Source organism: Schistocerca serialis, chromosome 7, assembly GCF_023864345.2.
Source record: "Schistocerca serialis cubense isolate TAMUIC-IGC-003099 chromosome 7, iqSchSeri2.2, whole genome shotgun sequence".
NCBI classification, from domain to species: Eukaryota; Metazoa; Arthropoda; class Insecta; order Orthoptera; family Acrididae; genus Schistocerca; species Schistocerca serialis.
The window spans coordinates 326489331-326512326 of record NC_064644.1 but is presented as its reverse complement, the minus strand read 5'-3'; the positions used below and the strand labels follow the sequence as shown (position 1 = coordinate 326512326).

General features: G+C 40.2%; 1 long non-coding RNA gene across 1 annotated transcript; it reads left to right on the top strand.

The window, feature by feature from the left end:
- The first annotated feature begins 8420 nt into the window (after positions 1-8420).
- On the top strand, positions 8421-22617 carry LOC126412799 (uncharacterized). The gene is made up of 2 exons (XR_007575343.1): positions 8421-8483; positions 20654-22617. It is a non-coding gene; the product is annotated as an uncharacterized LOC126412799 (long non-coding RNA).
- Positions 22618-22996: the final 379 nt, after the last annotated feature.

Here is a 22996-nt window from a genome sequence, read left to right as displayed (position 1 = left end):
TTTTACAAATGAAAACAATGTTTACGACAACATTCGTGTACACAACAGATACTACAACTAAAACGTCTGGGAAAAAATCTTGATAGCAAAAGTAACTTTCGATCGTAAAACTACATCAGCAATTCACAAAAAAGTCGATAATAAATATGGGTTAATGGCCAGATGAGAGGAGTCATAATTAAACTGAATTTATATGAATGGAGTACACATGGCAGGTTTTGGCACTGATTAGCAACAAGAAAACGAACACCGTTAATTAAAGTCAGAACGTTCTAGAAGCTTTAAGAACGCACAGCCATTCCGGCGAACAGCGAAACAAGTCGCAGATCGCAAGACAAATGGTTCTTGGTACACTCTCCTGCCGCTCGCTGGGTGCGCCCTTGTCTAGACTCATGGAGATAAGTACGCATTATGTTCCTCGCCTCAACCTGCAAAAATGGAATCCTTATAGCATTGCGTTGTTGTCCCTGTGTCTGTCCGATTGTTATGAGCCCTTTTTCTCAGGAACGGGTAGACAAATCACGTTCAAATTTATGTCACCTATTAAGACCTATGGCCCCTTGACGGTGTAAATGTTTTAAGTTTCTAAGTCACTGCAATCAAAACAAACGACCATTTATGTCACATATTTTGATACTCGCAAGCTCACTCATCAAAACCTATAGGGTACTTCCCTTTGACCTAGAACGTGAAATTCAACAAGAAACAAGGTTTCACATTACAAGTAAAGCAAAAAAAATCTGAAACTTGTTAAACTGTTATTATATTACATAACAAATAGCTTTGCCATTTGATACATCGCATTCATCATCCGTCAAAAGCACAATAGACGAACACTATTGCGTGCAAACATAAAACGCAAGTTGTCATGTTTTAGAAAGTAAAAAAAAATGTTTTATTAAATCTTCTCTCTGCAGATATATAAACTGAAGTCTCCTGCTCGCTTCTTTTTGTACGTCCAGGCTAGTCTGAGGATTTACGGAGAGATTTTGAATCTGAGATTCTAATACTGTAGAGATTCTGATACGGTCTTGGAATTCCCGGGACCATTATCTTCCTAGTATCGCTATCGATGACAGGTAAACTCGTTGAGACCACGTATATAGAAAAAGTGTATACGGAACCCTCAGTACACAAGCCCTACTCGCACTTCGCCAATTTTTTTTTCCAATATCGTTGAAAGCATCTGCAACAACATGCCGCAGTTTTGAAACGCTCCTAAGAAACAGTGTACGTCACTTAATGCCAAGTACAGAAAGCAGTGCAGAACCTCTGAGTTTCAAGACAGCGAGACTTTTTGTATCAACTAAGAGTGTATCTAAACCTAAAGGGTAGGCTAATGGGTGATGGAGGTTGTGCGTTCATTGAGATAGTTAAAAAACTGAAAACCATTGAGATACAAACTGAAGCAGACTGCGAGATCGTTTTGAGCAAAAATCACTGTGTAGGATGACCATAAACTTATAATTCGGAACACTCGTCGACTAGTTTCACCTTCAGATCTTTGCGAAAATCTCAGCTCGCTAGCAGATATGTTCGCCAGTCATAATGGAGGAATCTCGGTGTATACATAGAAATGCCAATAACAGCGCTGCTGATTGCCGTAACTCTGGTTATAAATTGTAGGAGAGAGAGTTTGATTTTATGATATGAGAAGGGACTTGAGTGTATCTGCATAGTAGATTTGTCCTGAATATTTAAATTAAAAAGCCCACTTAATATTGCTGTTACTGTATTCTGTTCAATAATACGTGGATTTTTTTTCACAAATAAATATAAATGAACTTCCCATCAATTCCGCTTCTATCTTAGAAGCTTCAAAACAGGAGAGCGTATTTTGTATCACTTCTTAATATAGATGGCAGCTTCGGTTTCCGCTTCACTTCTCAGAGTAGTCGTGATCTCCGAATAACTTTTAATTCTAATGTAAATATCTTCAATATACGCAAAGCGAAATGAAACAAAACTGCACAACGATGCTTCATGACTAGAGAAACGAATCTCAGCTACATTGTCAAAGATCGCCGCTAGCAAGCCAGGCAATCATATTGCGTGCACGAATCACATGCGATCTATCAGACTGCCTGGGATTTTCACGCGATCATCGACCGACCGTTGCGATTTGCCCACACACGCCAGACCCACGAAGCGATCGGTCTCCTATGCTACGAATGGCTGCAGTCCGTCGCTCGCGTGTGAGGCTTTTACATCTACTTTATTGTACTCTCTATTAAAGTTTCGAGCTGTGCCACCTCTTATTAGTCTGATTTTAATATCATGGTTTGCATGGGAAAGTGACTTAAGGAGCCTGAAAAATATTTCTAAATTCCCTAATTGTAAGTTATTTTTGGTATTTTCTAAGCATCTTTCTTCGAGTGTAGGCCATTTTACATTATTAGACTTTAATGTAATCGTACAACCTTTCATTAAAATTGCCTAAATTGACTAGCTGAACGTCATTGAAAATTAAAATGTCCATTTTGGATTCTGAACATCATTTTAAATACACGACTCATTGCAGGCTAAAGTAATTTCCTTGAATTTTAATTCAGTAGTCATCGAACTGCGCCAGGTACTTTGCATTCCGTATGGCTCGAATAATTGTCGTAGTACATATTCGTTAAAAAAACTAGTTGTTGTTCGGGAAAAGGTAAGAAAGTGCTGTTACGGGTAATCTGTTAATTGCGATTTTATCACATCGGTATTTTTCACAATGCATTCTACATTTAACAGTTTAGCAAACATAAAACATAAAAATTAAACAAGAAACAGGTTGCACTAGCTTCTAGAACTTTCCCGTCTGTCGTTTCGCTGGTTCTTGGTAATACACTTATTAGTAGTCAAAGCTTTCGAAATGTTAACATACAATATTACATCTTGACATAGAAACAGTTTTTCCTTTCACTGTCTTGATTATTGATTAACACAGAAAAAAGGGCCGAAACCGGCAACAGCAGAAAATAATCTCAACAATGCATACGCACAGGGCATCCCAGAGCGAAGTGAAACCAGCCTCAGTGTTAGTTGAGGCGCCGCGTTGACAAGTCGTGTACGCGATGATGATCGCCAGTGATCGTCAGGTGACTTGCGTATATAATACGGCTCACCAGATATACGAGTCTCGGTTGCAGTACCACCTGGTCAAGTGCAAAAAAGTACATAACGATCAGAAGAAAGCCATTTGCAGCTTCGATTCTACCCATCACGTTCCTGCCAACGACTATCTGGTTCACATTCAGACATGCCCTAATAGACGTGTCCTAGACGAGCACGCCTACCACGTGGACGTAAGTAAAACATTTTTATTATTCTTTTTGTACATCGCCACAGGGTCTTCATAAGCCACATAATCAATCAGCAAGAATAACGGCATTGTTGCGTATGGGTTATCACAGGTATTATTTTCGGTTTTTTCATTGAAATAATAATAATATCTTGTTTCGTTTTACTCATAATTTCTTAACCGCTTACTCTTATAAACGTTATGTGGTAATCAAGAAAATCTATTTAGCGATGTATCCATAATTTTTAGCGGTAGGCCCGTCCTTTTTATGCGTTGACAAACCCGATATGAATTACGGTATTATTTAAGTGCCTTAAAAATACTGAGCAGTCGTCCTGTAGCATGTGCTGTATTTATGCTGAGAAACCGCCTCTGAGTCTTGGTACATTGCTACTTGTCGGTATGCCATACTTCCATGTTAAAACTGAACGGCAGTAATTCGCTTCTTATTCACTTTAAGATTTATTGATTAATATCGATTCTTGTTTAGTGCAAGTTATTCATGATCCGCGTTGTCAAAATTAAAACGAATTGGTATTGTGTGAGAGCTAAGTAGCGGATCTCTGTTGCATTTTTCGTAACATATGTAAGGTTATGTTTCATCATATGCACCAAAATACTCGGCCAGACTTGTCCATTATTTAACAGTGGTTTTATGAATTTACCTTGTTTTTCAGCGTTTATGACGAAAAGTGCGTTAAATACGGCGCGAACGTAAACGTTAGTTGGCTACATTACACTAAACTTGGCATTCACATTCGTTGGCCTCGGCAACTCACCACCGAATTATCACCGTCCAACCTCACGTGAACCTCGGGCTACGCTACAGATCAGTCTGTAACCACAGGCAAATATTTCGCGTGCCGGTGTTGGAGGGTGGGGGGGACAGGGAAAGAAGTTAAAGATAAGTCTTGATACTCTCCACGTGACACGTGGGGCAGGATTAAAGTTCGGTTTATGAATGAAGTGGGCGACTGTGTGGGTAATTGTAACTGGAACGTGACCTGATAGCTGTAACTGAAAAGTGCCAAATCTAATAATTTGTTTGTGCGCCTACTAATATGCTTGTTCCGCGCAGTAATATATGCGATTTCAAGCAGTTTATGTATACTGGGCGTCTCTCCTGAGAGATATATAGAAGCATTTTCTCTTGCGTTCTCGCAGATATTTGCAATTTAGTTTTTGTCGTATGTAGCTGGAGTCAACAAGAACATACACTTCTCGTCACGTCTTCTCATGCGACGTCCAGCGTTGACGGAAAGCGTCGGATTGCTTCCCGTTAAAAACTTCTCTAGGAGCGACTGAGCAGCGCTGTTGCATGATGGACTAGGACAGTTCTGTCGCTTCTGGATACTTAGTGTTTTACTGTCCTAGTTAAAACGTATCGACAAAAGAATATCGCACAAAGCTAATTCGGGACAGCTCTGTCGAATGGGCACGTAAAATTATGCTTTAAAAATCATTTTGTTTCCAATAGGAAGCTGGGCGTCGTATGAAAGGCGTGACGAGCAGTATTTGTTTGGGTTACATATCACAAAAATGAAATTCCAGGTATCTGTCGAAATGCGCCTGACGAGACTTAGAAAAACACTAGAAAATAACACAGAATAGATATTGAGCACCGCATTACTTGGAGTTATGCAATATAGTCTGCTGTTTATCTATTGGTCACAAGCAGAAAAAAAGTACTATATGTCAGTTGCTGCGCACACACTACATTTTTGAGCAGAATAACATCTACTTTTCAGTCATCCTCCAAAGCTAGTTTCAACTTTATTTTTTTCGCTTTCTTAGGCACTTTTAGTTAGGTAATTTGTTGAATTAGACATAACTTTTTTCATCTTCTTAGGCACTTTTAGGTAATTTGTTGAATTGGACATAACCAAGACATTTGTAAATGCTTTGGTAACGAGTCTTTGCCATCCTAGCAAGTGGCTTGTTAATTATGTGTCCTTTTCTTGTTTGATACGGTCAGGTATTAACTCACTTAGGTCATTCTTTCGTAAAAGTTTCCAGATGTGCAGTTAGGCCTACAGACTGAGTACTGTCCTTACATTCAGTTGTTAACAAAATTTCAACGTGCTTCATATAGGATAGTCCTGTGTTGCACGTAATAGCTTTCTTTTGCGAATTAACCAAGTTTGAACTGTAGCATTACCCCATAGCAGGTGCCGATCCAGGGTTCGATACTGGGAGAGGAGGCTGAAAGTTTATTATATTCTCATCCCCCCCCCCCCCCCCCCCCCCCCCCATTGTCGGATTTCATGTCTTAATTTGCTGTCGCCACTACTTTCCACATGGCACAGATGCCTAAGATGATAACAATAACTGCAAAATATTTTAATACAATGATAATTTATTTACATCAGTGAGCATAGTGCTTCAAATTCAGGGAACTACAGCATTTGAACAGCATTCATCCAATAATTAGAGGCACATATGCAGTTTAGGGGGTACGTGCGTTGATCACGAGAAAAGTACCGATTTTTGAAGGAAACGCGTATTTCTGAAGATAATAAGCATATATATGAATGGAATACAAAAAAAAAAAAATTTATTTCAAAAATTGTGTGTTAGTCATATCTTACGCGCTCCTCACCAAAAAAAGTACTTATTTTCACATGGATGCAAAAGAAACTATCAATTAACTGTCTCAAAAAAATTTTTATCAAAAATGACTTATTGCATATGTGTGCACGGAATTTCAAAAATATTTTTTTTTCTAAAAAGATGGAATTATTAACAAAATTTTCTCAAAAAATCATACTTGTTTATTTTGCACAGATATACATTAAAGCTCGAATCACATATTAGATAAAAACAGCTACCTCAAGTTAATTTGCAGCATTAGGATAGCGTTTTCGAACATGCTCAATGAAATTGTGGAATGGATTTTCCCCAAAACGTTGACGCCAGAGAAATTCTGCCAGGTAGTTATTCAGCATAGCATGGTGATTTCCGAAACGCCTTTTATTTTTTTCTTTACCTTTTTTCCAGACTTGACTCCATGTGATTTGTGGTTGCGTTTGTAAAGGGATCGACAAAATAAAGCGAATGATTAACAGATGATTGTAGCCCAAGTTACCTATGGTGTTGTAAGCTTGCCACAAATCAGAAACTACTGTAGTTCCAGGCAAAACATACTGTTGCAAAATTGGCAGCAAATGAGTAGCATCATGACGTGGCACAGCAACCGTAAAGGTTTGCTTTGTCTCAACATCATAACCACCAAAGACCCATTGCTCCCGCACCGTATGACCTCGATGGTACTCTCTCCTGACGAAGCAGCTCTCGTCTATTTCAACAGTATGGCCAGGGCTGCCCAAAAATATTGGCTCAATTAAGAAATATTCATGGCAGATATCCCTACAAAATTGGCACCAATCGACCGCAGTGTGCTCACTGCCAATTTTGAGCTCCCTCATTAAAAACTTTTGCTTATTGAGCTCGAAAGCCCACTTGTAAGACAGTCGCAAAATTTTAGAAATGTCTAAATGTCTGCCAGCAAAAAATGGCATTTTCCTTATTGAACATTTCTTTCTGCAGTCCCTGCCAACGGAGCAGCGTTTCCTTCAAAAATAGGTGCTTTTCTCGTGATCAGCACATGTACCCCCTAAACTGCATAAGTGCCAAATTAGACAAGTGGATGTGCACGCAATTGATTTAAAACTCTTAATAACAATAAACTCTCACAATTCTGACACCATCAAAATTTACACAATTTAAAGTCAAAGCGTGCGTTCATCGTTGTCAATAATACACTAAGCATTACAGCTGCAGACTGACAAGGGGAGGCCGCCAATTGTGAAATTCAGATTCGATTCATACTGCGCGTAATAAAAGCTCATGACCAGAGGTGTAATGTGGCAAAGCACCAAGATGCACTTCTCAGCCGTTGTAGAGAAAATCGACAGTTAAAAGAAACAGTTGCGGTGAAATACTCTACTATCAATAAATTTCTGCAGCGTCGTGGCGCAGCGGTAAGCGCTCGGGTTCGTAATCCGAAGGTCGCCGGATCGAATCTCGCGCCATGTAACCGTTTTTTTTGTATTTGTTTTTTGTAATTAATACATATAATTCCCGGCAATCAGTTGCAACAATTATGCGTATAATAAGATGTTGAAAGTCGTTTGTCGTGGAAAAACTGGCGACTTCGAACATCATTATGTTTTCCGCAAACAAAGTTGTATTTCACAATGTTATTAATTATCTTCATAATGTTATCCACGTATAGTTAACGGAAGACGTAGAAACGATATTCCGAAACGAATACGTATAGCGTAAGTCAAACGTTCGAATTAGAATAGAGACACCACGAACACAAATTTGCTGTGGCAGGTATGAAATATAAACTCCGTTACTCGTTCGTTACACTTGAAGGACAGATGTTGAATGGGCCGAAACGAGCCGCCGCATAACAGCGTAGTTGCGTGCTAACTTCGAAAGAAGGTACATGCGGTCCCTAGCGCAACTTATAACATCGTCGAAAATCAGTGCGGAAGGGAGAGCTTTGGTACACCCTGTTAAAAAAAAGGGAAAAATGGAGGCGGTACAATTGGAGAGCGATCCGCCTTCACCAACATGCATAAGCAATTCATTAATATGAATTACAAAAACTAATAATAAAAAAAAGTTGCATGGCGCGAGATTCGATCCGGCGACCTTCGGATTACGAACCGGAGCGCTTTCCGCTGCGCCACGACGCTGTAGAAAATTATTAATCGTAGAGAGCATTTCACCGCAACGGTTTCTTTTAACTGTCGATTTTCTCGACAACGGCTGAGAAGTGCATCTTGGTGCTTTGCCACATTACACCTTTGGCCATGAGCTTTTATTATGCGCAGTATGAATCGAATCTGAATTTCACAATTGCTGGCCTCCCCTTGTGAGTGGAAGTCTTTCTTTCGGTCATTTCCAACTACGTTGCACAAGTCGACCTTTCCGTATTTTTTTCCCTAGAGGCGCTGATGTATTACCACGCGTAAACTAAGTTGACGCTCGGCGCGATGGCTGGTGAGAGTGACAGTAAAAGTATTTCCGATATACGACCAGTCACCGCGCCTCCGGTCACTCAACTGACCATCGTTTCCCAGTACTACCGTGTCGGATTGTTTGTCCGCAGCAGGTTCGATCAGGCTGTGATTGGAATGGCCGCAGCAGTCGGGACGCACGCACATACACTTGGACAAAAAACTGAGAAGTAAGTTGTAAATTTCTAGAATTCCTTACCATTTTCGAAACTCCTAGTTTTCACGCTACATTATTCCACGAAAGTTATCTGAGATATTTGGATATGTAAAAATATAAACGTTTTTACTAAAATATATTTGGGGGCCACATGACGCGCACCTCCCTTGGATCTGCACTTGTCGAAAAGCTGTTCCATAACACAGAGGAGAAGATGAAGAATGTGAAATACGCATATACGAGTATGGTAACAGGAGTTATTTATGTGCCCAAATCAGCTCTTGCAGTAGCTGGAGCACATGTGCAGCTGTGACGGGGGGATTTCTTGTGTGAGTATCCCAGCTGAAGCTTAGTTCTGTATGAAATCAAAGCAGTTTTACTTTCTGTTGTCATCACTGGTAGCACTGACATTAAGTATAAAGTCTTCACCTTCGCTGTATTTTTTTGTAGTACCTCTTTTTGAAAACAAATGGCACATATCCTTATCACTACGTCTATACTATGTTGTATATTTTCAAGATATCTGTCACATCTGTCGTGTCAAAGAATATATGATTGTATCACACAACATTACTTTGTGTCAATCATTTCTGTAAATAATGAACAAGAAAGTTTCAAGAATCGGTCCCTGTGAGGCACACACACAATTTGAAAACTGGCTGTTTTTTATTATTTATATTCGCTGCCTGCTGTTGCTTAACTACGTTGTATAGGACACAGAGCCTCCTCTTCCACTCATAGCGACCACTAAATACAGTGCGCGCATAGTCGGTGAAGCTGCAGCCGCGTAGCCCTGTGGACACGGCAACAGCAGCAGTAATTTCTGTTTATACGCACGATTTGATTTAGTTTTTGTTCTCGCATGCCTATACGAAGAAGTGAACTGAACGTTTCTATATAAATTTTACTGCATTTGCATTGTATGAGCTGACTTCGCAGTTTATTCAATATCTGAAGTAGCACACAGGTTGCTCTGTGGGGCGATCGGTGTGGTTGGAAACGAACACTGTTTGCCGCGATCACAGTGTACGTACTTTTATTGTTCCAACATAACAATAAAAGTGTCGACACTGCGATTGCGGCATATGAAGTGTATTTATTTCCATTCGAAGTAGCGTAGCAGCAACGACTGCCTGTGGTAGTGTTATATTACTAGTGATATAGACGAAAACTCGTTGTTGTAGTTGTTGTGGTATTCAGTCCTGAGACTGGTTTGATGCAGCTCTCCATGCTACTCTATCCTGTGCAAGTTTCTTCATCTCCCAGTACCTACTGCAGCCTACATCCTTCTGAAACTGCTTAGTGTATTCCTCTCTTGGTCTCCCTCTACCCTTCACGCTGCACTCCAATGCCAAATTGGTGATCCCTCGATGTCTCGGAACATGTCCTACCAACCGATCCCTTCTTCTAGTCAAGTTGTGCCACGAGCTCCTCTTCTCCCCAATTCTATTCAATACCTCCTCATTAGTTATGTGATCTACCCATCTAATCTTCAGCATTCTTCTGTAGCACCACATTTCGAAAGCTTCTATTCTCTTCTTGTCTAAACTATTTATCGTCCACGTTTCACTTCCATACATGGCTACACTCCATACAAATACTTTCAGAAACGACTTCCTGACATTTTAATCTATACTCGATGTTAACAAATTTTTCTTCTTCAGAAACGCTTTCCTTGCCATTGCCAGTCTACATTTTATATCCTCTCTGCTTCGACCGTCATCAGTTATTTTGCTCCCCAAATAGCAAAACTCCTTTACTACTTTAAGTGTCTCATTTCCTAATCTAATTCCCTCAGCATCAGCCGACTTAATTCGACTACATTCCAGCTACATTTGCTTTTCTTGATGTTCATCTTATACCCTCCTTTCAAGACACTGTCCATTCCGTACAACTGCTCTTCCAAGTCCTTTGCTGTCTCTTACAGAATTACAATGTCATCAGCGAACCTCAAAGTTTTTATTTCTTCTCCATGGATTTTAATACCTACTGTGAATTTTTCTTTTGTTTCCTTTATTGCTTGCTCAATATACAGATTGAATAACATCGGGGATGGGCTACAACCCTGTCTCACTCCCTTCCCAACCACTGCTTCCCTTTCATGTCCCTCGACTCTTATGACTGCCATCTGCTTTCTGTACAAATTGTAAATAGCCTTTTGCTCCCTGTATTTTACCCCTGCCACCTTCAGAATTTGAAAGAGAGTATTCCAATTAACATTGTCAAAAGCTTTCTCTAAATCTACAAATGCTAGACTCATAGGTTTGCCTTTCCTTAATCTTTCTTCCAAGATAAGTCGTAGGGTCAGTATTGCCTCACGTAGTCCAACATTTCTACGGAATCCAAACTGATCTTCCCCTAGGCCAGCTTCTATCAGTTTTTCCATTCATGTATAAAGAATTTGCGTTAGTATTTTGCAGCTGAAAGAACCAGAGGTTGTACAGAGTTTCAGGGAGAGCATAAGGGAACAATTGACAGGAATGGGGGAAAGAAATACAGTAGAAGAAGAATGGGTAGCTTTGAGGGATGAAGTAGCGAAGGCAGCAGAGGATCAGGTAGGTAAAAAGACGAGGGCTAGTAGAAATCCTTGGGTAACAGAAGAAATATTGAATTTAATTGATGAAAGGAGAAAATATAAAAATGCAGTAAATGTAGCAGGCAAAAAGGAATACAAACGTCTCAAAAATGAGATCGACAGGAAGTGCAAAATGGCTAAGCAGGGATGGCTAGAGGACAAATGTAAGGATGTAGAGGCCTATCTCACTAGGGGTAAGATAGATACTGCCTACAGGAAAATTAAAGAGACCTTTGGAGATAAGAGAACGACTTGTATGAATATCAAGAGCTCAGATGGAAACCCAGTTCTAAGCAAAGAAGGGAAAGCAGAAAGGTGGAAGGAGTATATAGAGGGTCTATACAAGGGCGATGTACTTGAGGACAATATTATGGAAATGGAAGAGGATGTAGATGAAGATGAAACGGGAGATATGATACTGCGTGAAGAGTTTGACAGAGCACTGAAAGACCTGAGTCGAAACAAGACCCCCGGAGTAGTCAACATTCCATTGGAACTACTCACGGCCTTGGGAGAGCCAGTCCTGACAAAACTCTACCATCTGGTGAGCAAGATGTATGAGACAGGCGAAATACCCTCAGACTTCAAGATGAATATAATAATTCCAATCCCAAAGAAAGCAGGTGTTGACAGATGTGAAAATTACCGAACTATCAGTTTAATAAGTCACAGCTGCAAAATGTTGTTGTTGTTGTGGTCTTCAGTTCTGAGACTGGTTTGATGCAGCTCTCCATGCTACTCTATCCTGTGCAAGCTTTTTCATCTCCCAGTACCTACTGCAACCTACATCCTTCTGAATCTGCTTAGTGTATTCATCTCTTGGTCTCCCTCTACGATTTTTACCCTCCACGCTGCCCTCCAATACTAAATTGGTGATCCCTTGATGCCTTCATCTTCATCTACATCCACTTCCATTTCCATAATATTGTCCTCAAGTACATCGCCCTTGTATAGACCCTCTATATACTCCTTCCACCTTTCTGCTGTCCCTTCTTTGCTTAGAACTGGGTTTCCATCAAAGCTCTTAATATTGATGCAAGTGGTTCTCCTTTCTCCAAAGGTCTCTTTAATTTTCCTGTAGGCAGTATCCATCTTACCCCTAGTGAGATAAGCCTCTACATCCTTACATTTGTCCTCTAGCCATCCCTGCTACTATGTTTCCTTCTCTCCCTTTTCCTACTCCCGAATTTGTCACCCATGACTATTAAATTTTCATCTCCCTTCACTAGCTGAATAATTTCTTTTATTTCGTCATACATTTCTTCAATTTCTTCGTCATCTGCAGAGCTAGTTGGCATATAAACTTGTACCACTGTAGTAGGTGTGGGCTTCGTATGTATCTTGGCCACAATAATGCGTTCACTATGCTGTTTGTAGTAGCTTACCCGCACTCCTATTTTTTTATTCATTATTAAACCTACTCCTGCATTACCCCTATTTGATTTTGTGTTTATAACCCTGTATTCACCTGACCAAAAGTCTTGTTCCTCCAGCCACCGAACTTCACTAATTCTCACCATATCTAAATTTAACCTACCCATTTCCCTTTTTAAATTTTCTAACCTACCTGCCCAATTAAGAGATCTGACAATCCACGCTCCGATCCGTAGAACGCCAGTTTTCTTTGTCCTGATAATGATGCCCTCTTGAGTAGTCCCCGCCTGGAGATACGAATGGGGTACTATTTTACCTCCGGAATATTTTACCCAAGAGGTCGCCATCATCATTTGATCATACAGTAAAGCTGCATGCTCTCGGGAAAAATCACGGCTGTAGTTTCCCCTTGCTTTCAACCGTTCGCAGTACCAGAACAGCAAGGCCATTTTGGTTAGTGTTACAAGGCCAGATCAGTCAATCATCCAGACTGTTGCCCCTGCAACTACTGAAAAGGCTGCTGCCCCTCTTCAGGAACCACACGTTTGTCTGGCCTCTCAACAGATACCCCTCCATTGTGGTTGCACCTACGGTATGGCTATCTGTATCATTGTGGCATGCAAGCCTCCCAACGGGAAGGTCCATGGTTCATGGAGGGGGGGGGGGGGGGGGGGGGACTCATTATAGATTGATAAAGACGGTGCCTGTTGTGTACGGATGCGGCCAGAACTCGCAGCTATAAACAGCTGGAAGCTGCGTTGACCACAGCCTTCAGTTTCTGCCCCAGTCTGCGGTGGTGTTAGGGCATCTGAGACATTTTGCTTTCGCAACTCAGTAGCCTACAGTGTCGACTGTGACCCCTGATGCCACAGCACCTTCGTGCAGCTATTGGCGGGCGCTGTGGCGTCACTAAAAACCTCGGAAATAGCACTATAACTTGTGGGCCGTGCATTTATGCGATGTATTTGTGATACCTTTAAGTTTCTACTGAAATAATGAAATGTAAACGGATATGCTATTGCCAGAATGTTACCCCTACATCAAGTAACCTAACCAGCTTTCAAATAGACACTGCTAATTTTTAAAACAGATTCAAGCACCTTTCGAATCAAAACATGCAAAAAAGCACAAAGTATGATCTGTTTCTGTATGTTTGAAACAGACTTGCTATTTTCTAAGCTAGATAGGTAGATAAGATATTCAGCGATCACTGGCCCCGCAGAGCACGCGCTGCTTCCACAAACTGCCTCCATGCCTTCCTGTTTTGTGCCCGATTCCTCCAGGTGTCATCGATTCCCAGGGTTGCTAGGTCCTTCGCCAGGTTGTCCATCCAGCACTGCCTCGGTCATCCAATAGCGCGTTTGGTGTTTGGTTACACCGCAGGTGCCATCTTCGCCTGTCTTCCATCTGGCATACGGGCTACATGGCCCACCCATTGTATTCTTTTGCTCTTTATCTTCCGTAGGATAGTTGGTTGTTGCATCAGAAGGTACATTTCCTCGTTTTTTCTCCTCCTCCATTATCTAAAACTGGTCCCCATATCTTCCTCATTACTCGTCTTTCAAATATTAATAGTTTTTCCCTTTCCCGCTTAGTCATACTCCATGTTTCTGAACCGTACATTACTACTGGGCATATCACTGTGTTGTAGATTTTCATCTTAGTGTTCACTGAGATTGTTTTAGAGCTGAGCGTCTCTCTGAGGGAATGCATGCATTTCGTTCCCACTGCTATTCTTTCATTGATGTTCATTTTTTTGTTGTTCGTGGTAAACCAAGATCCCAAGTATTTGAACTGGTCTACTCTCCTGAACCTCTTACCATCTATCTCAAGAAATTCTACCTGCTCTTGTTTTCTTCCTAATTGCCTGAACTCTGTTTTGTCTCGATTCACTTTGAGCCCTACGTTCTGTGCATAATTGTCCATTTTCTGGTACATTTATTTCAACTTGTGCTTTGATTCACTTAATAGTACTATGTAATCTGCATATGCGAGACAATTGAAGTTACCGTCCATCTCTACTCCAGCCCACTCCTGGTGCCTACACACTTTTATTACTTTCTCTAGGATGATACTGAACAGAACACATGAGAGAGCATCCCCTTGTCTGAGGCCTGTCTCAATCTTGAATTTTTATGATGTGGCTCCTCGGAAACGTACTGCTGCCTTTGACCCTTCCATACAAGCTTGCGCAGTGGTTAGCACACTGGACTCGCATTCGGGAGGACGACGGTTCAATCCCGTCTCCGGCCATCCTGATTTAGGTTTTCCGTGATTTCCCTAAATCGTTTCAGGCAAATGCCGGGATGGTTCCTGTGAAAGGGCACGGCCGATTTCCTTCCCAATCCTTCTCTAACCCGAGCTTGCGCTCCGTCTCTAATGACCTCGTTGTCGACGGGACGTTAAACACTAACCACCACCACCACCATACAAGCTTGCACCATTCTCTCTAACTTCTCAGGGATTCTGAAGTCCTGCATCACATTGTATAGGCTATTCCTGTGGATGCTGTCATATGGACGTTGAAAATCAACGAACAGGCTGTAGATATCTTTATCATATTCCCAGTGTTTTTCAAACGATTATCTTAGTGTGAAAATATGATCTATTGTCAATCGGTTTGGTCGAAAGCCAGCTTGGTACTCCTGTTATGTTGTTCTCTATGAATGGTTGCAATTTTCTGAGGATAATGATGGACAGCATCTTACACGTTACATTCAACAAGCTGATTCCTCTGTAGTTACCGTATTCCATTTTGCTTCCCTTCTTGTATATTGGGCATATTATAGCCAATTTCCATTCTTCTGGCAGTGTTTCCTTCTCCCATATCAACTGGATCAGTTTTTATATCTCTGAGTGTAAGTTCTCAACCTCCTCCTTGATTAATTCTGATGTTATTCCGTCCTCTTCTGGGGCTTTCTTGTTTCTGAGTCCTTCGATTTCGATTTTCACGTCTTCTTCACTAACTTCCCATTCTTCTTCATCTTTCCTTTCCTCCGTAGTGTTTGCAGGTAATATCCCATCTTGGTCTGGGCGATTCACCAGTTCTGAGACGTATTCTTTCCATCTTTCTACAATTCTTTCCTTGTCATTTATCAAGTTGCCGTTCGTATCTCTAATGAAAAGAGTTGTGCTCTGAAATCCATGTTCCCGATTTTTTATGTATTGAAATAATTGCCTTGAATTCTTGTTTTGGTTCTCTGCCTCAACTTGTTTTAGCAAACTAATTAGAAATATTTTCTTCCCTGCTCTTAGGAATCGCTTTGTCTCCTTTCTGATGTTGGTAAAATGTTCCCTTTTCTGCTCATTCCCTCTGTCAGCTAGCCACCTCTCTCTCATCTTCCTTCTCTTTTCTGTAGCCTTCTGGCATGTCTCGTTGAACCATTTCCTCTTCTTCATTATCTTCTTTCTTCCCAATATATCCTCCGCTACACTTAGTACTGTGGACTTTATTTCTTTCCATCTTTCCTCCACGTTCTCTCTTGGTTCTAGGGTCTCTAGGACCTCAAAACGGTTTTTGATTTCTATAGCATATTGTTCTTTAATGGCACTTTCTCCTAGTTTCTCAACATCTGTCACCTTCTTCTTATGCATGTAAGTGAACATGAGTTTAATCATGCACACAATGAGGAAGTGGTCTGATGCACAGTCAGCTCCTCTATACGACCTGACGTCCATGACTCTATGGCTATAGCGCTGGTCCACCAAGATGTGATCTATCTGGCTGGCTTTGAGAAAAGTTTTAACGAGTGAACAAGACCTACGTAACTCTCATTTTCATTTTGTATTGTTCACATTTTAAAAGGAACTTCAACTTACAGGTGAACAGTCATTTTCACTCAATAAATTATACAAGTGCTTTACTTGTAGGAAGCATTTGAATTAGCTAATGAAACTACACTCATGCTCATCAATTAAGGATAATGCTGATACATGGTGAAACAACGCTCTGGTGGGCAGTTTGCAAGTTTAAATCATCTCAGGTTACGACTAAGCAGTGCATTTGACCTGCAGTCATCACACGGTGGTGCTGGCAGCAGTCCACACAGCAGTGTGCTGGTGCATGTCAGAGTATGGTGCAGTGAGTAAGTGTGCAGACGTTTTCAGATGTGCTAATGGTGACTGTGTGTATGGCTCAAAGAACACATATTGATGACATTATGAGGGGTAGAATACTAGGGCGACTGGAGGCTGGTCAAACATAGCAGGTCATAGCACGGGCCCTCCGTGTGCCACAAAGTGTGATCTCAAGATTATGGCAACGATTCCATTAGACAGGAAATGTGTCCAGGTGCTACATTACGGGACTTCCATAACACCACATGAGGACCAATATCTCACTATCAGTGCCCGCAGAAGGCCATGGAGTACTGCAGGTAGGCTTGCTTGGAACCATGCAGCAGCCACTGGAACAGTTGTCTCCTGACACGCAGCCTACAGGTGACTGACCAGACATGGTTTATTCGCCTAGAGACCTGCAAGGTGCATTCCAGTGACCCGTAGTCACAGGAGAGCCCGTAAAGCCTGGTGTCAAGAACACAGTACGTGGTCATTGGAACAGTGGTCCCAGGTCATGTTAACGGACGAGTCCATGTATAGTCAGAACAGTGATTCTCACTGCGTTTTCATCTAGTGTGAACCAGGAACCAGATACCAACCCCTTAATGTCCTTGAAAGGGACCTGTATGGAGGTCGTGGTTTGATGGTAAAGGTGGGGTTATGATGGGTGCACCTACACCCCTGCATGTCTTTGACTGAGGAACTGTAACAGGTCAGGTGTATCGGGATGTCATTTTGCACCAGTATGTCCACCTTTTCAGGGGGGCAGTGGGTCCCACCTTCCTCCTGATGGATGATAACGCATGGTCCCACCGAGCTGCTATTGTGGAGGAGTACCTTGAAACATAAGATATCAGGCGAATAGAGTGGCCTGCCTGTTCTCCAGACCTAAACCCCATCGAGCATGTCTGGGATGTTCTTGGTCGACGTATCGTTGCACGTCTTCAAACCCCTAGGACACTTCAGGAGCTCCAACAGGCACTGACTGGTGCAAGAATGGGAGACTATACCCCAGCAGCTGCTCGACCATCTAATCCAGAGTATCCTAACCCGTTGTGCGGCCTGTGTACGTGGGCATGGTGATCATATCCCATATTGATGTCAGGGTACATGCACAAGAAACAGTGGCGTTTTGTAACACATGTGTTCGGGACAGTTTTCTCAACTTATCACCAATACCGTGGACTTGCAGATCTGTGTCATGTGTGTTCCCTATGTGCCTATGCTATTAGTGCGAGTTTTGTGTAATGCCACGTTGTGTGGCACCGCATTCTACAATTATCCTTAATTTTTCATGAGTGTAGAACATCCTCCCAAATACCTGGTGCCAACTGAAACTGCGGGTTCTCCAAGAACACAAGAATGACACTGCAGGTGGAGGTTCTCTGGATTTTTTTCCTGAAAAAATTGTAACTCTTCTGTGAAATGGTGTGCAAAAAAATCGACTTGCTAAATAATGCGCTCTTTGGCCCATAGAACCCGTTTTGACCCATGTAACAAACTTCTCATTTGACTGGATGAAAATATTTTGCCCAGTTTCGATTAGTTTCAATAGATACAGGTACATTTATTTTCTTCGTTGTGAAGACGTTTCGTTAACAAAAATTTCATGCGCATGTTTTTCAGATGAGTATTTCTCCTCTGTAATGACGGTATGCAATTTTGTAAACAGGCTTTATCTGATTTCATTAGAAAGGACTTCATCAGTAATGTACATTTTTCAGCGCCCATCTGCCGTTGTAAAAAGCTTTCGCAAAGTGCCCATGCTTCTTCCACAGATTTGTTGAAAGGTTCCTTTCCCTTTATCTATTACAAGTGGTTTGGTAGCACTGGCGTGCATACTACTTGGCGAATTACACCATCGAAATTCATTGCTCTTAAGGCACTCGTTTACGTGGTAAATTTGACAGTACCAAACGCAAGTCTCTCACATAATCTATTTGTTTGCAATGATGAGGGCATATTTCAACATTTGCAGTATTCATAGGGTCTTTTCTACAGCCAAATCATTTAAAGGGAAAGCATAAAGCCATGCTTTCATTCCTTTTTAGTGTTGCAATTGTGAGAAGTACAGCCATGACAGCCAACAACAGCACTATCTGGCATTGCTTGCACACGCTCAAAACACTATCAGTTGCAAATAACCCACTGCACCAAAGCAACTAAGCGAAAGTGACAATGCTCATGAAACCACACAATCTCCAACATAACAAGTCAATGGTAGCGATGAAAACCTCGTAACTCCATCGTTTTGTGAAAACTTGTAATTCAGTAACCAGTATCTCTGGAATCAAAGAGAAGTTTTAAAGTGCATGGATTTCTTTAATTGTCAATAATTTACATTCCACTATACAGCCATACAAGTAGCAACTTTCTGTATCACATTATATTATTTTTTAAGAAACTGTTTTTGCTTCATCTGCAAAATTTAACAAAATGGGAGTTTCGAGGATTTCTCTGCCTACCATCAAAATGTTGATGCAAAGTGTACCATTCCGACACCAAGCACACATTGACAGGAATGCATTTGCTTCTGCACAGTGTTTACTGTGCCGCCCTGGACACTTTGGGGTGATGGTGAAGGGAGAATAGTGGTGGGGTCCTGAATCTCTGGGCAGAAGGCGGAATGCTAGAAAATTCTAACGAAATGCAGGCAGATCAGCAGAGGATCGACACTTGGTGCAGTGTTGACCATTAATATAAACATATGTAACATATAGCGCACAAATAGGCAGAAAGACCCATTACTGTTCGATTACTTGATTGTGAATCACTCAGTCGATACAGTCACATCCATAAGATATCTAGGAGTTTGACTGGGATCTGTAACAGATAGGATTGATAGAGTACATACAAAAGACCTGAAAAAGAGCAGCACATTTTGTTATGGGTTAACTTAGTAAGTGCAAAAGTGTCACAGAGATGCTCAGCTGACTCCATTGGCTGCCACTACATGAGAAACAGTTTGCATGACTGTGGTTTACTGTCAAAGTTCCAAGCACATACGTTCTTAGAGTTAACTAATAAAGTGGTTCTCCCATGTATATCACATGAAAAGACCATGAAGATAAAATTAGAGAGATGTGAGATCGCACCGAGGCTTACTGACAGTCATCTTTCCGCGAACTATTTACAACCGGAAGAAGAGGGGATGTTGTCAGGGGGGGGGGGGGGGGGGTTAGGTGGCTTGTGAAGTACATGTAAGTGTAGATGTAGTAGTAAAACTCTGGAATTTTCTGATAAAGACTACTGTAAGAGTCCAGATCAAAAGCTTTCCTTAAATCCAACAGTGTTGCATAGAATATAACGTTATTTCCAAACCATGTTACAATGCAATGATTGTTTTGACTGTAATAATGTTGGACCTGAACCCATATTGTGAGCAGCCAAGTACTTTATTTGCTTGCATATTACGGCCTTCATTGGACTGTTTTGACTGTAATAATGTTGGACCTGAACCCATATTGTGAGCACCAAAGTTCTTTATTTACTTGTATATTACGGCCTTCGTTGGACTACTTTTGTCAATTTTATACAATTGATTTTTAAAAAGGTTGGACCTGAACCCATTCCGTGGGCAGCTAAGTATTTTATTTATTTACTTGCATATTATGGCTTCCATTGGACTACTTTAATCAGTTTTATACAATTGGTTTTTTGTTTCCTGTTGATGCAGTACTTCTTCAGTCTCTCAGACCAAATCCTTCTTTCTTCTTATAAAATCATTCTTCCCGTTGTCTGTTTGTTGCCCCTGGTGTATAGTTTGGTTTGTTTTTGTTGATTTTGTCTTTGTTTTTATATCTTCTCTTGGTATTCTCTAGTTACTTCATATCTTATCCGATTTCTGTAATCCATCTAATGTTGCTCTTAGAATTCCATAATTTCTGCATTATTCTACCGATGGTTCTGTTTTCCAGTGTCCTGATTAGATGTCCTAAGAATGGCAAGCATTTCTTCCAGATCATACCCATTACTAGTTCTCGTTTACTGTTCACTGTTTACTGTTTCATTAGAAGCTAGTCTCCAAGCACATTATTGGATTCAAAATATTGACACTCCTGTTTGTGCAATCTGTATTCTATAGCCTATTATAGGCTAGAGATTCAGTGCCTGTCCAAAGAAATAAATTACTGAAAGCCTTCACTCCACTGTAAGCAAAATATTCATTTTTCCAGGGTGAACGGAGAAGTGCCGAGGAATGCTGGAAGGAATACGTCCCAGTAAATCTGCCCCCTCCACAAGAATCATGGGACACAGATGGACCTGGTTACACTTACAATCCAGACAGAGTGTCTAGAGAAAAGCCCGTGATTCGAGTAATGACTGGAGGAACAAAATCTGAAAGGAAAGCGTTCCGCCAACGAGAATGCCGACGACTTCAAAACCTAAACAATGGGCTGCCACTCAACGAAAGGCATTCAGCATGACTCTCTCATTCATTCCTGCATCCATTCCTTTGAATTTCTTGGCATTGATACACATGAAAAAGTCCAGTAATGTAGCACTATTTTTATTGCTTCAGTGAGATAATATGTTAAAATATTAATTCAGGAAGAGTGAACAGTATTTATTCTGATCAGAAGCTCATATACATGATAAGAAGGAAATAATAAGGATAAGAAGAAAATGAATGATTTGATGATTTCAATTTATGGGTGAATACCAGTTTTGGAGTACATATTCCTCAGATAGACTGAATGATGTGAATCAATGATTATTTACATGAAAAATTTAAAGAACATCTGTATATATATTGACCTATATTTCAATCCAGAGAGTCAATGGTATGGAGGTTTGCTATGACACAGATTTTTATGAGAAATTTGTACTGTACATATTCAGTTGACTTTCATGTGAGACTTGAGATTTTTGTATATTAATGTTACATTTCATAGAAATATTAGGCATTATTAGTCAGAATTGTCAGTCTGAACTGTTTTGAGGTGTTTTTCATAGTGCTAATTTTGGTAATACTGGTCAGTTTCATGTTTAAAAATGCCTTTTTTTAAAGCAATATATGAAGTAGGTGTTACAATTTTTTAAAATTTTATACAAGAAGAGTTTATATTTGTTTGCTGCATATTACATATTATAGGAAATAAGTAAATATAAAAGTATGGGTTTTGTGTTAAGTAGATAAAATATATTATCTGCTTACTGCTGAAATTTATCTGTTTTACTCATATATTGTTTGCAGACCAAAAATGTAAATAATATTCTGTCTCCTAAATAGTTAGTAGACTCTGAAGTATTTATTCAGTATATGTAGTTGTCTTCTGGAGTCAGATATTTATAATTCAGCTTTTGAGGAATTTTATAGGTAAATTTATGTTTGTTGTATAATTATTATAGGAGGGTCAAAGTTTCATTTTTGTAACAATTTTTCCATAATCAGGAATCCATGTAGTGATGTTGCTCTTGCTGACTTGCAAGTTTGTAGCACTGAACTGTTTACAGATGTCACAAATTTTGAGTATGTTATTTTGATTCTCATCAAATATTAAAGCTCAGTATTCTCAGAAGCTGGAAAAATGTAATGAAAGGAACATTTATAGTTTTTACAATGTACTCAGAATTGTAATTTCTGTTGATAATTTACAAATACAAATGGATTCATATTTCTGATTTCCATGCACAATCTCATTCAGTATTAAAATGGAGTGTGGTAGCTACAAATTTAAATGTAAGATTTATAAATATATTTGCAATTCTCATTATGTTTAGTTTTAATAATTTTGTAAAAAGATCATTTGTAGCACACTTGCACCATGTGGCACTGCTAAGCATTGAAGTTCTTCCAATGCTTTTATTACACAGCTTCCTTCGTCTCAGAATAAGGTCAAAACAATGCACTTCTGGACATTGCTTTATCAAGAAAAATGTTTAATTTCATCCCTTCTATTATATCAAAGAACTAGGAATAGTTATGTGTTATCCTGTTTAATGTTCTATTACAATCAAAATCATTTGGAATGTAGTAAAACTAAAAATAGCCATAAACCATGTCTCCAGTTTCATTCTGCAGCTTTGAAAGAATCAACACATCAGTCAGATGAATCTTGAATGAGTGTACAAAGGTTAAATGTATCAAGAAAGAATGGAGGAGACTGAAAGAATAAATAAACTCATTATTAATCTAGAGATTGATTTTGAACACACACTGATTTAATAGGCTTGGTCCTGTTTAGAGATTGATTTTGAACACACAGTGATTTAATAGGCTTGGTCCTGTTGCCTTTCTCTGACTTCTGAACTGACTTTTCGGACCAGTTTAACATGGATTCAGATGCACAGTGCAACTCGGAATTTCCACATCAACAAAGATTGTTGGAGACAAAAGAAGTGACAAGTGAGAGATAAAAATCCTAGGGTTGACCAGGAATCATATCTGAGGCCTTTGAGCTTGCAGCCTGTGACTTTACCATTGAGCCACCAGAAACAGAAAGAATGGTGATATTAGTTTTGAAAGTAGAGATGAAGACAAAGGCCACCACAGTAGGGAACAAAATAGTAACTTT